Below are 15097 nucleotides of genomic sequence, written 5' to 3' on the forward strand. Positions count from 1 at the left end.
CACAATCTTTCCTCCCTCCCAAAGCCAATTAATTACTTGGTATCTGAATTCCCCAAAATTGCAACACTTCATGATATGGAGAAATCGACAATGTCTTGGGTTTCTTCATTCTAATTGTTTTCCCCATGAAAAAGCTAGCAGTCATCCTGGCAGGTTAAGGGCATGTATGCCAGGAGCAAGCCAAGCCCCTGTGCTTCTGGGTGCTGACTACTCTGCAAAAGTATAACAGACCAAGAGAGTTCTGGAGTTAGAGGCCAGAATCCAGACGCCACCACTCCAGTACCCAGTGTAGCTACAGCCGAATGAATGTCAGTCTCCTCACCCAGAAAATGAGGATAGGAACATGTCTTAGCTCACAGGATTGCCTCTAGGGTGGAATCAGGAACTGAGCTGAGGGCCCAGGAAGCACCAGCAGTGGGAGGTGAGGGCTCGCCACGGGGAAGACAGGACGGGACCAGAAAGAGCTTGGACTCACAGACTAATGGTTATTTCCAAACATCTGATTTTCAGGTTTCCAAACTGTTGGCTAAGTCCCACTAATCACTCTCTGCCCCCAGAGCCTCCTCATTCCTCTCCCCACCTCACACTGCACGCAGGGTGACAGGCTAGTAACTCCAAGCACGCACCCCAGGCCTCTAATTGTGTAAAGGGCCAGCTTCCTGATTGCATTAACAGCATGAGGAATTTCCAAATTACCAAGGGCCTTCTCCCCTGGCACAGCTACTCGACAACATGATATAAATCAGAGGCCTTGCTTCAGAGGCCGGGGAGAAGAGTGAAGGACTTGGAAGCCGATCAGCAGGTGGAGGACCCCAAACCAGGTGAGGAGACGTGGAGCTTCCCATTCTCACCATGGTGAAGGGGCTTGTACCAAAGCCTCCCACGATCGTTTCTTCAGCACCAAACCTCAGATGCCTGAGCACCCCCACATGGCAGCCGGCATGCCCCTGTGTCACTGGTGCTATCAGGTACTTAATATATTTATTTAAAGTCATATTTACTTAATCATCTGGTTCAGTTAGCCTTGTCCTAAGTAAGGAGCGTGGGAGGAACGTCCCCCTCTGGCGGTGGCCACCTCCTATCACACTGGGAAGTGGCTGTGGTGCTGGCCTCAGGGGAGCCTTCCTCGGGATGAACCCTCCTGGACTCTGAATATCCATACCCCACTGCGCTGCACCCCGCAAAGGGGCGAACTACACGCAGAAGCTCTATAGGAGGAGCTTTTGCAGGAGGATTCAGCAGCACGGAGAACCAGCCCCATCTTCTGTGACAGTGAATCACCTGTGGCGCCACCGTAGGGTCCCTGTCTGTGCTTTGTCTTGGTGACATTACCACCTATCCCAGCCACCGGCAGTCTTCAAAACAGAAATGGATTTTTTACTTGTGTGTTTGGAAATCACATCTATGGCTCCTATGAAACAAATTTCCCCAGGATTCTTTTATCTGACAGGCTAGAAAGTCATTTCTTTTTAAGGCTGTTTCTCCCTAAAACGTGCTTCCAAGCCGCAATTACACAGATCTGAGATGTGCAGCTATGCCTTTGCTGTGGCCTCACAGTGGAGCCTGTGGGTGTGGTTAAATTATGATTTTTATTCTAAGGGGAGGCTAAGAAACATCTGCTGCCTGATGGAAACCATGTGTTATTACAAGACACTACGTCAGGCGTTTTAACATGACATATTCCTTACAATTGCACTTACTAAACAGAACACCATTACAGAATTCCCACTAATGTTCTCATCACACACCAACTCAACAGCCTTCCCCTGCAACTCACAGGGGATTGATCAGTGCAATTATTTTGTAAAGGTCTTTGTCAGTGGATTCAAAATAACCAGAAATAGTAATTATTATTATTTAGGATTCAAGTGTTAATTTTCCAGCTGAGATGCAGCCTCAGCCTTCCACAGCTACAGGTGTGGATAAAGTGGAAAATAAAGCCGTGTGAACGGCACGTCTTCTGGGGGAGCACACCAGAGTCTCCCTTTGTCCTGTGAGCGGGGTGCTGCTCCTGCAGACGTGCATCGGAAACATGGCCCCGAGATCCATAGGGAACTTTCCGCCACCAAGGCCCAGGTCTTCAAGGCCCAGTTCACCTTCCTCAGCTATAAACCTCAGACAGCCAGGTCGCTCATGGGGCAGACAGGAGTGTTAGCACCCACAGCCCCGGGCCGGCCCTCTGGCTTCCCTACCCAAGCCGCCGAGCTCCACGTCTGTGGTCCAAGCGGGGCACACAGGAAACGAAGCAGGTCTGGGCCAGCTGTCTGGCCACAGGCCCTCAGGGCCACATGGGGTGGCGAGGCCGGAGAAGCTAGCACCCCAAGCTCGGCCTGTCCGGGGCCCACTCAGACATGCAGGCAGCCCGAAACGGCAGCAGCAGTGCTAGGATCTGGATGTCCTGAGCTGGACCAGCCAAGACAAAACAGAGGAGGACTAGCAAAACCAGGGACGGAAGAGGGGGCGCCTCTCCTGCCGCGGGACACTGAGGGCCGTACAGGACTGTTAGGGACAGCACTGTGCCAATGAGGATGGAATGCCCACGTCCCCAGAAAGACAAGTGAGCAGAACAAAATCGACATCTTCTGTGTCTCTGCGGAGCCTCGCAGTCCTCCTGGAAACCCAGAGCCTCAGAGGACCCCGCAGGAATCACCCTGACGCCAAAGCCAGACAGAACATTACAGGAAAACTTCACACCAGTGTCTCATGAACACGGACACAAAACCCTTAACAAAACATCAGCAAACTGTATCTAAAGGCATTTAAAGGATTAAAGGAGTGCCTGGTGGCTCCGTCGGTTGGGCATCCAACTCTTGACTTTGGCTCAGGTCATGATCTCAGGGTCGTGGGGTTGAGCCCTGCGTCGGGCTCCCTGTTCAGAGGGGGGTCTGCTTCTCCCTCTCCCCCTGCCACTCTGCACTATCTCTCTACATAAAGAAATAAATCTTTTTAAAAAATCTTTGAAATGATTATAAACCATGACTGATCGGAATTTATCCCAGGAGTGCAGATTGAATCCGAAAATAGGTCCATCAATAGCTGTGGGAAAATATTATTGACAAAATCAAATGTCTACTCAAAAAAATTTTTGACATTTTATTTATCTGCCAGAGAGAGGGAGAGGGATAGAGAAAGAGCACGCACAGGCAGGGGGAGGGGCAATCTCCCCACTAAGCAGGGAGCCCAATGCAAGGACTCGATCCCAGGACCCCGGGATCATGACCAGGGCTGAAGGCAGACACTCCACCCACTGAACCACCAGGGTGCCCCTAATCATAGCAGTTTTTGAAGAAAGACTTGAGTTCTTTCCCTCCTAAAACTGTGAACAAGGAAAGAGCATCTGTTCTCACCACTTCTACTGAGCTCCTAGTCTGCACAATGACTACCTCCCCTCAAAGAAAAGAGGGGAATGAGAGAAAGGAGAAGAAATGAAAGCCATAAATACTGAAAAGAACAATAAAACATTTATGGATGACCTGATCATGTTTATAGAAAATTCTAAGAATTCTACAAAAGAACAAAACACACAAACCAAAAAGAACTACCAGAACTAATAAGCAAGATTATCTCATCAAGACTGTGGATTACAGGATGATCATGCAAAAGAATCAATCCTATTTTCACATAGTATCAACAACCTGAAAATTAAGAAAACAATTCCATTACCATAGCATCAAAAAAAAATACCTTATATTAAATGTTAACAAAAGAAGTGCAAGATTTGTTCGCGTAAAACTACAGAACATCGCTGAGGGGAATCATGGAAGATTTAAATAAGAAACATTCCATGTTCGTAGATGGAAAGAGTCAGTATCTTTTAACTTTCAGCTCCATGCAATCACTACCAAAATCCCAGCATGTTTTTGCAGAAATTGACAGAGCAATCCTATTATTTTTATGGACGAAAAGGACCCAGAATAGTGAAAACAATTCTGAAAGAGAACAAAGGCAGAGAATTTACACCATCGGTTTTCAAGCTCACGCTACAGCTGCCGCAATCAAGATCAGCTGGTGTCGGCATAAGGACAGACATAAAGATCGGTGGCGTAGAACTTGAAATTACAGGACATTCATGGTCTACGTGGCAAAATGTAACACAGAACAACATTCTAAAGAGCCGCTGGAGAGAGATTTCTTTCTATTAAGGACCCTCTCAGCCCTATAGTACCTTCCATGTCTATCTCGTGCTAGATTCGAAGCAGGGCATGAACGGACAGCGGCCCCACCCCATCCTCTGTTTCGAATTACACTAAGATGCTCATCCTGGGACCTGTTTTTTTTTTTTTTTTATAAACTCTCTCCCGTGGCTGTGATGGAAACTTGGTAGTCATGAGGGGAGAAGCAAATTAGAAGGTAATTTGTACATAAATTACATGTGGAATTTATACAGGAAGACTATGTCCTCTAACACAACATTTAACATTTTTTATTATGAAAGTTTTCAAAACATATGCAAAGATCCTGATGTTGCTCTTACTAGTCCCTAAGTATCAGCAGAGAACCTTCTTCACGCCAGCTGCATCTGCCATTCCTTGTTCTGGATTCTGTAGAAGTAAATCCCAGGTGCCATATCATTTCATCTCTAGGTACGCCAGCCTATGTCTCTAAGTGATAAGGATTTTTTTTTTAAACAAATCATCAAGTAAATCAGCATTAAGCTCCCATAGGAATTATTTTAATAGGGACGCCTGGGTGGCTCAGAGGTTGAGCGTCCACCTTTGGCTTAGGGCATGATCCCAAGGTCCTGGGATCAAGTCCCACATCGGCCTCCTGCAGGGAGCCTGCTTCTCCCTCTACTTGTATCTCTGCCTCTCTCTCTGTGTCTCTCATGAATAAATAAAATCTTTTTTTAAAAAAAATGAATTATTTTAATAAACAGGAAAAAATCCACACATGGACTATCCACATTCAGTCTATAAAGTCTAGAGTTCTTTTTGAAAAGCCTTTTTTACACTCATCTCATGATGTAAAGTCAAATGAGTGCTATGCTTATCTTCCCAAAAATATATACTTTTCCCATATGTGATGGTGACCAGCCTGTTGCCATTGCCAGGGCAGAGTAAACCCACTGGGCTGCAGGGGGTACATTGGGGCTGTCGGTGTGCTCACCCTATGCGGCGCTGGGGGGCTCTAGGGTAACCACCGCGGAACTGGGAATACTGAAGCTGCCTGCAGGCTCTTGGCCTAGGAGAAAGGCTTACTACCCAGATCTGAACCTGATAAAGCAGGGTTTCAAATGAAAACTTGGGGCTTGGAGAATCAGATTCATTCTAAAGTATGTTTTATTCACACCTGACTTGAAATAATAATTTTAAAAGTTAAGCCTAAGCCATAGGGGCAGTGCAAGCCCCCAGAGCTACATCTCCCTGCCGTGAGGAACACACCTGGGGGGAATCTGAGACCAACCAGGCCCTCTCATCCCCTGGGCTGTCACCAGATCATAATCCATAGATGCTCCTGCGGAACTAACCCCAGACTTTACAGCATCTCCCTCTGCTGGGAAGCATGAACAACAAGGACAAAGAGCAGGAAGCGTCGGGGCCTATTTGCTGCCGCAGTTACCTGGTCGCTCCCAGAAAGGAGCTGCCTGATGCAGTCTGGACTTCCACAGGCCCTGAGCGTGGGTCCTGATGCTGACGACGCTCCCTTCCCGTCAGCTTGTGGGTCTATGATTGACAGTCGAAAGGCAGGTGTGCTAGCCCCTGCCCAGACTGGCATGCACATACCAGCCGCTTTCACCAGCAGCACCTGCCTTCTCCCAGGGGCCACCAGGGCCATTTCCCATCTCCCGGCTGTCTGTCCCCTTCCACAATTCACACAGTGTGTACTAGTGGTTCCCTTAAAAAAGAAACAACAACAACAAAAAAACACAAAACATAAAGGTAGCATGTTCCTTTTAGCCAAAATGCATCTGTTTTCATTGTCCTCTCTTCTGGAAGAGCCATTCTAGTGGCAGTGCTGGGCAGCCAAGCCCAGGGGAGTGTCCGGGTGCAGCTGGAGGCCCGGATGGTCCCAGGGCCCACGCGGTGGATAAGGGCACGTCTAACTGGCTTGTATCTTATGTGGTGAAGCGCAAGTGTCGTCAAGTTAACCCATCACACAGGATCATCCCATACCCAGGTGCCTCATCTGTCCACAGGCTCCTTACCTCCCAGAGCCCCAGTCTCCGAGTGGCTGAAAACTCTTCTGTGACAGTGTCTCTCCTTCCCACGCGGGCGCATTCCTGTCTCCACCTTTCACTCAGCCCTTCATTCAAATAGAAGGGACTGGGAGCTGACAGCTCCTCCTGGGCCAGTGCTGCATCTGGGAAAACAGGCCAAAAAATAGGCGAGGGAGTTCCCTGTTGGTCTCTCTGATCCAGTTAAATACAAATAAAGAAAAATCAGAAAGGAGACTTCTACTCCAGGCAGGAGGGCCATGGAGACACTATGAAGGGCCCTCACACTACAAAACAATTAGATTCTAGGACTTGATTTTCATGCCAGAACTGGGTTTAAAAGTAGCAGGGGCATCCTGAAGATTCCCAAGCCAGGGAGACCCTCCTGAACTGGATCCAGGGCAGGGAAGGAGAGTGGGAAAATACAAAGAGTGGGGTGCCCTCAGGGAACCTGCCGGAATCAGGATGGCTTGGGGTTGTGGAGGTGGGGAGGGTCAGCAGCACAGGTGACTCCAGACCCCTGCCCGCAAGGATGTGGAAGTACCCACCGCAGGCCCTCTGGCTCTGGCCATAGTGGTCACCATGTTCCCACAGATGACTGTCAACTGAACACAAGCTCACAAACAGCACCAACCGGGAGAGGAAACCATGTACATGAACTGAGTCAGTAGGAATAACAAACAAAACAGACAAACCCACAATCATATCAATTATTTAAAGGATCAGACTCAGAATCTTAAAAATTAGGTGTAAAGTATTAAGGGAAAAAGAAAGAATTACCAAAATAAATGAGCAAGTAAAAACAGACAATAAATGAACATACATATTTGAAAAATATCCAAATACAGCTTTCATTAGTGAAGACTATGATTTTTGAAGCCTCAAAAGATGAGTTAGACAGCAGATTACACACGGACAAAGGGAGGCTAATAAACTGGAGGCACATCAGAAAAAAATGCACCTAGTGCTGAACAGAGACATGGGAAGAAGGAAAATGTAACAAAGATTGAACAGATGTTACAGCACAAGAAGGTTTAACAAATACTGATCCATTCAGATTTCCATACAACTAGAAGGGAAGAAGTATTTAAAGACATAATTCGTTAGAACTTCAAGAACTAATGAAAGTCATGAATCTAAAATACATCCTAAACAGAATACAGGAAAAGAAACTCACCCCTACACTGATGGCAATGAAATGAGAGAACATCAACAGCAAAGAGAAGACAGGTCACCAACAAAGTCACAAGGACCAGACTGACAGGCCTTCAACAAAGCAGGGAAACCAGAATCCAACGGGAAACGTCTTCTAACAAGACAGATCTCTGCTGCCTGATGGCTCTACGTTGGCCAATGCTAGCCTTCCTCAACAAGAGCAAAATAAGACGTTCTCAGATAAACAGTTTCCCTCCGCCGTAACCTTGGAACCTCCAAGAGAGTGAGCACCGATGCATGAGCAGGCTGCTGATGGGGCGCATGTATGTCCACGTGTCATAAGTAAGTGATGTTACACGAACATTTTAGATATATGATAGCTAGCCCTTATTTCAACAGAAAGTTTCTTCTCATTGGAATGTTTCTCTTCCTAAAAATTAGTTGTTACTTAAAAAAAAGGAAGACGAAATATAAGAAAAAATGGTGAGCAAATAAACTGATAAATATACATCAAATAAAAGCAAACATTGTCAACAAATAGTAAGAGTACCTAATTTGGGGATGTAAAAATGCAGAACCAAAATACTGGACAATTTCAGCATGTAAGTCTAGAGAAGTGCCAAGGTCCTTTAAGATCTATAATAATAAGTCCTTTAAGATCTATATATTGTTTGCAAAGAAATTGCAATATTAACTTTACATTAAGTTAGGAATTTCAATGGTGATAAGCAAAAGCATAAAAATAGAGTAAGAAAAAATAAAATAAACAGAAAAGCAGATGTCAATATACCAAATATATCACCAAAGGGGGAGAAGAGATAATAAAGGGGAAAATATACCCCTAGAAACATGAGGTTAAGGGACGCCTGGATGGCTCAGCGGTTAAGCTCTGCTTTCAGCTCAGGGCGTTACCCTGGAGTTCAGGATTAGTCCCACATGAGGCTCCCTGAGGGGAGTCTGCTTCTCCCTCTCCCTCTGCCTATGTCTCTGCCTCTCTGTGTGTGTGTCTGTCATGAATAAATAAATAAAATCTTAAAAAAAAAAGAAACATGAGGTAAATATGAACATCTTGGACTTGCAGCTGATAGTGTGAGAATAAACCATAGAAGTCTAGCTACATGTTGTTTATAGCATAAATATCTAAATGTAAGGTACACAAACATTAAAAGTAAAAATGAAGAATATACCAGGCAAATATTTATTAAAAGAAAGTTATGATAGTCATGTTACTTCAGACAAAAACATTTTAAGGGATAAGCATTGTTCAGGGTACAGAGAGAGGGCTCCACACAACGAAAAAGGTTCAATTGATGAAGGATATAAAAATTCTAAATTTGTATTCTTTTAATAACAGCCTCTCCCCCTCCACACACACACACACACAAATGCGTGCACACATACACCAACCTGCACACAAACATGTACACACATACACAAACACACACATGCACACACACACAGTTAATAAAGCTACAGGGAGAGATTGGCAAATTCACAACCATAGAAGAGATTTCAACTTCTCTCTCAACCATTGCTTGGTCAAACAAAAAAATATGTAAACTTAGAAGATTTGAATGACACGTTAGCTTTATTGATTGGGTAGATCTAGAATCCTGAATCAAATACGGGAAAAATACACATTCTTTTGAAGCACATATTAACCTGATGCTGGAATTATGCCAATTGCATTAAATTTCAAAAAAAATTATATCATTCAGATTATGTTATCTGACTATAATGCTATTAATTTAGAAATCAACCATAAAAAGATGGGAGAAAAATCCCCATGCATGTGGACATTTTTAAATACACTTCTCAATAACTGATTTGTCAAAGAAAAAGATCATGGTGGGGATGCCTACAGGGCTCAGCAGTTGAATGTCTGCCTTTGGCTCATGTCATGATCCCAGGGTCCCAGAATTGAGTCCCACGTCGGGCTTCCTGCATGGAGCCTGCTTCTCCCTCTCCCTGTGTCTCTGCCTCTCTCTCTCTCTGTGTCTCTCATGAATAAATAAATAAAATCTTTAAAAAAAATCATGGTGAATACAAAAGAATAACTGCATGATTGACAGTAGGAAGATTGCATATCAAAATGTGAAATGAAGCAGAAGTAATGCTTGAAAGGACATTTATGTCATTGAAGTTTTCCTCAAAAAGGAAATTAAATGAATGAATGAATTCATTAAATTAATGAATTCACCTAAATTAATGAATTTAACATAAAAAACTTTTTGAAAGATTAACAAGTTTAACATCAGCTCACAAAAATCTATTGCATTTTTATATGCCAGCAACAATCAACCAGAAAAGGTTGGAGTGTTTTCTTTTTTTTTTAAGTTTCATGTAAAAACAGAAGTGTCAGCAAAAAAATAAACTAGGAATAGATCTAACAAAAAAATGTGCAAGTCCTAAATGGAGAAAATCATTAAAATCTTATTAGCAGACATTAAAGAGAACCTAAATAAACAGACTGATATACTGAGTTTATGGACGAGACAATCCAAGTCACAAAAATGTCACTTCTCCCCTAATTGATTTACAGACTCCAAACAGGTCAGATCAAAACTCTAACAAGTTTTATCAATAAAACTGACACACTAATTTTAAAATTTATGAAAAAACAAAGGCCAAAATATCCACAAAACATGTGAAGAAACTTCCCAGATACCATGACTTATTGTGAAGCTATAGAAGTTCAAGGATAGAGCAGAACAGAAAGTCCAAAATAGGCTCGTGCATCTCTAGAGACTTACTGAATTCCAGAGAGGCATCACAGATCAATGAAAACAGGATAAGCTCTTCTATACACAGGGCTGGAACTGGCTACCCCCGTGGGAAAGACATCTGATCACTGCCTTGCACCATATACAAAACATCCATTTCGTATTATTTAAAGTCTTAGCTGTGAAAGGCAAAGATTTACAGATTTTAAGAAGTAAAAAAAAGGAAGCTATCTTTATAATCCCAGATTAGGCAATGCATTCCTAAAATGAAGAACTTCTGTTCATCAAAAGATTTCATACAGATAATGAAAAGGACAAGGCAAAAATTGATAGATGATGTGGGTAACATATAAACAAAGGTAATCAGAAGCCATGAGGAGCTTCTACAAATCAATAAGAAGACAACCCAATAGAAAAATGAGCCATCAACATGAACAGGTTAAGTCAGAGAAGATAAAGCATGAAGGGCAAGAAAACAATAGGAACAATGATTTGGGCAGATGGCCATTGGGAGACCACAGATCTTCACCCAGACCTGCAGAGCCACCCAGGGTGCAGTGGAAGTACAAAGTGAGACAGCCCTGTGGGAAAGTGGTTTGGTGTTGCCCAGTAAACCCGCACTTGCTGACCCTGGGACAGAGCAGCTCCACCCTCAGACTCTAGCTCAGGGGCACCAGGACACGTGCAGCACTTTTCGTAAGAATCCCAAACCAAAAAAAAAAAAAAAAAAAAGAATCCCAAACCACCCAAAGGTCCATCTGCAAGAGAAGGTTAAATACATCTTGTCAGCTTCCCACATGAGCTATTAAATAGAAGTCATAATGAACAATAAACCCATAAAGAAATATGAATTCTAGATACATAGCGATGAATGAAAAGGCCATTCAGAGACCACAAACTCCCCATATATGTGTGATGCGCTTTTATAAACCTCAAAAGCAAGCATAGCCACACAGTACTTTGAGCATCCCTCCACATGCATGCAGCAAAGCCCCCATGGAGGCAGCAGAGCACATGCCAAGTTGAGGGGATTAAGGGGGTGGGAGGACAATGGAGAGCGCAGGCAGTCCTAACAGCACTGGTAATGCTGGAGATTGCAGGTTGGCTGATGGGCTGGTTTTAGGGTTAAACACAAGATTTGTCTGCTTAATTTAGATAATTTTTAATGGGAGGAGTGAACAGAGGAAGAGAGATCCCACTAAAGGCTGTTAAAGCTTACCCCTGGGTACAAACGAATCTGTGAGGCTCACCTGTGCTTGCCCCCCCGCCCCCCCCCCCACACTGCCCATTAACCCCGCCTCCCTCTGCAAACCCTGCTCAGGCCCCATCCCACTCCCCCCACCGCCACACCTGGCCTGGTTTCTTGTGAACTCTCCTCGGCCTGTGCCACCACTGGCTGCCCTGCCGGCGCCCCCTTCTCTGCCTGCACCCCCTTCCTCGGCGCCTGCTAGGCCACCCCGCTGTCCCTGGAGCCCACATGCCAGCCCTGCACCCCCACCTACTGGCGGCTCACCCCTGCACCCTGGCAGCTCCCATCTGGCATGCTCGGGGGGGGGGGGGGGGGGGGGGGGGGGACACGACCACTCCTGGGGGACATGCTCCCAGGGAACCCACCGGATCTGCACGCACCTCTCCGCCTCCCTTCTGGGGGCAGCTGTGACTCCTCATCTCACTAACCTGCCCAGCAAGTGATGCACTGCTGGTTGTAGCTCAGACACTTCAACAACCACTGCCATCCGTAGGGATGCCCTGGGGCCGGGGCTTTCTCTGCAGGCCCCTCACCCCCACCCCCACCCCTCAGCAGCCAGCACTGCCTGAGCACATTTGCCCAAAGGTGTGTGGTAACTACCCACTGCCTGCAAGGGTGGCTCTCCCACCCAGCAAGTAAGCTCGGGCCACTCCAAAACCAACTAAGTCAGGGATCTTAAGCATCCTAGCCCTGCTCCCTTCTTGCCATACAGGACTCCATCACGGGATTCCCCAGAGCCCCCATCCGGGGTCCTTGTGGGGGATGCCCGTTCCCCTTCTGCCACGATCCTGTTCCCGGTCCTCCCCAGGAAGGATGACGCAGGTAGAGAGCAGCCCCTGCTCCTGCCCCAAGAGCTTGGGGGACATGGCCAACTGCAAACACCAGACTGCTCTGGACACTAAGCGGGCTGAAAAACAGAAAATCCCAGGGGGTGGAGCTGGTCCTCAGCAAACCGCCCTCTGTGGCCCCTCGGGTCCCTGAGACAGCTAATGAATCGGGAAGCCTGAGCTTAGGGCAAGGGTGGAGAAACCCCAGTGAAGACACTCGGGTGGGGGAGGGGGAGGATGGAAACAGAGAAGCCGGAATGCAGGCTGGCTCTCTTGGGATGCCTGCCTCTCGTCCCCCGGGGGGGCCGCACATCCTAGGGGTGAGGCCAGGCCTGGGAGACAAGCTTCCTGGAGCAACAAGGGCCTACATGGGAAGTCTTCCTTCAACAGGCTTGAAAGCAGACACGGACTGAGCCACACTCCCTACCGCCACCCCCCCCTTCAGTTCTTGGTGGACTGGAGGCCACCAGCCCCTCCCCCACATGCCCACACAAGGTAGACTGGGCTGTTGGGGCTGCAGGCATCCACATTTGGTGCTAGCGAGCTCCCAGGACAGCCCATACGGGCTGCACGTGGTGCCTCTGAGAAGTCCACAGAGGGCACCAGGCCTGCAGACCACATGGGAGGGAGCGAGGGGGAAGAGTGAATCCTGAGGGTCCCCCTGGGACACAAGCCGCAGGAGTGCAGAAGACTCTTTGGAACCTCCTGAGGCTTCTGGGGCTGTTTGGGGTGAGACTGGGAGAGGGGATGGGCTGGAGAAGGTGCACCAGCCAGAGCCTGAAAAAGCAGGTTCCCATGACAGCTGGAGTGGCCTGAGGATGGTGAGGGGTTCAAGGGTCACCTCCTCTCATCAGAAGAGGATTCGGGAATCAGAACACCATGAAGGTGGCACTGCCACCAGGGAGCTAAAGTGGAGCTTGCGAGGGGCTCTTCTCCTGCAGACTAGGGTTGGGAAGAGCCAGCAGCCCCTCGTCACCATGATAAGGAAAACGTGTTGCTCTAAGGTCAGGATCAAAATCCTGTGAATAGGGATCCCTGGGTGGCGCAGCGGTTTGGCGCCTGCCTTTGGCCCAGGGCGCGATCCTGGAGACCCGGGATCGAATCCCACGTCGGGCTCCCGGTGCATGGAGCCTGCTTCTCCCTCTGCCTGTGTCTCTGCCTCTCTCTCTCTCTCTGACTATAATAAATAAATAAAAATTTAAAAAAAAATAAAAGCAAAATCCTGTGAATAGGAAATACTCTTGGCACGCGGCTACCCGGTGTTAATTCCAGAAAAACGGCACTTGTCTTAGGGCGGCACACCTGCTGCTCAGGCAACCAGAGGAAAACAGCCACCACACTCCCTCCATGGCCTCCCTCAACACCTGGCCATGCCGGAGGACTCAGGGCTGGAAGGAAGCTTCCAGAGACTACTGGAGGGTCATCGGTGGGGACCAGGGACAAAGAACTTGTGCTCTGGAAGGCTCCTTGGAGTAATATTTGGAGAAAGTGAGGCTCCTTCTATTTGCCTGTTACAGGCCTACTCATGTTTTGTTTCTTCCTCAATTTCTGTATTTTTGTTTTTCCAGGAATTTATCCATTTCACTTAAATCACCTAATCTGTTGGTATGCAGTTGTCCACCTTATTCCCTCATCATCATCTTTATTTCTGTAAATCATTCCTGACATCACCAAAGTTTCCCTCCCTTTCACCTGGTCAATCCACTCAAAGTCTGGTCATTTGTCCGCCTTTCCAACCAACTGGCTTCTGGTTTTGCAGGGTTTCTCCACCGCCTCCTGTGCGGTCTACTCCTGCTGTAGTCGGTGTTTCCTGCCCCTGCACTCCCTGTGTAGTTTGCTCTTCCGATTCCTGACGGTCCCGCTTGGTTCCAGGGGTCCCCTGGACACGACACCCACCCATCCTGCAGTGCGGGGGCGGGGGGGGGCCCTGGTGTGTGCTCTCAGCCCTAAGCTGCTGCTTCCTCCAGCTTCCCTCCCTGTTGGGTCAGCTGACATCCAACTGGGGAACAGCAATGGGGGTAGCGGGAGGATGGCCAGTGGTACAACGGGGGGCAGCAGGGAGGACAGCGGGGGACACGGGGTGGCCGGGAGACAGTGGGGGGACAGCGGGGGGGGGGCAGGTAGAGGGGGGGCCGGGGACGGGCAGATAGCAGGGAGGCGAGCCAGGGTACACGGGGGCGGGGAGATGGCCGGGAGACAGTGGGGGGACAGCGGGGGGGGCAGATAGAGGGGGGCCGGGGATGGGCAGATAGCAGGGAGGCCAGCCAGGGTACACGGGGGGGGGGGGGGTGATGGCCGGGAGACAGTGGGGGGACAGCGGGGGGGAGGCAGATAGAGGGGGGACGGGCAGATAGCAGGGAGGCGAGCCGGGGGACAGCGGGGGGACACTGGGGGGGTGGCCGGGAGACAGTGGGGGGACAGCGGAGAGCGGAGAGTGGGGGGGGGAGCCGGGGGACAGCGGGGGGACACCGGGGGGGGGTGGCCGGGAGACAGTGGGGGGACAGCGGAGAGCGGTGGGGGGGAGCCGGGGGACTGCGGGGGGACACCGGGGGGGGTGGGGGGACAGCGGAGAGCGGGGGGGGGGGAGCCGGGGGACTGCGGGGGGACACCGGGGGTGGGGGTGGGGGGACAGCGGAGAGCGGGGGGGGGGCAGCCGGGGGACAGCGGGGGGACACTGGGGGGTGGCCGGGAGACAGTGGGGGGACAGCGGAGAGCGGGGGGGGGAGCCGGGGGACAGCGGGGGGACACTGGGGGGGTGGCCGGGAGACAGTGGGGGGACAGCGGAGAGCGGGGGGGGGAGCCGGGGGACAGCGGGGGGACACTGGGGGGGTGGCCGGGAGACAGTGGGGGGACAGCGGAGAGCGGGGGGGGAGCCGGGGGACAGCGGGGGGACACTGGGGGGGTGGCCGGGAGACAGTGGGGGGACAGCGGAGAGCGGGGGGGGGGAGCCGGGGGACAGCGGGGGGACACTGGGGGGGTGGCCGGGAGA

General features: G+C 49.0%; 1 long non-coding RNA gene across 1 annotated transcript; it reads right to left on the bottom strand.

The window, feature by feature from the left end:
• Nucleotides 1-5436: 5436 nt before the first annotated feature.
• LOC129495402 (uncharacterized) lies at nt 5437-14189 on the bottom strand. The gene is made up of 3 exons (XR_008661526.1): nt 13801-14189; nt 6146-6300; nt 5437-5835 (listed from the first exon to the last, which is right to left on the bottom strand). It is a non-coding gene; the product is annotated as an uncharacterized LOC129495402 (long non-coding RNA).
• Nucleotides 14190-15097: the final 908 nt, after the last annotated feature.

This window comes from Nyctereutes procyonoides, unplaced genomic scaffold (genome assembly GCF_905146905.1).
Source record: "Nyctereutes procyonoides isolate TBG_1078 unplaced genomic scaffold, NYPRO_anot_genome, whole genome shotgun sequence".
Taxonomy (NCBI): Eukaryota; Metazoa; Chordata; class Mammalia; order Carnivora; family Canidae; genus Nyctereutes; species Nyctereutes procyonoides.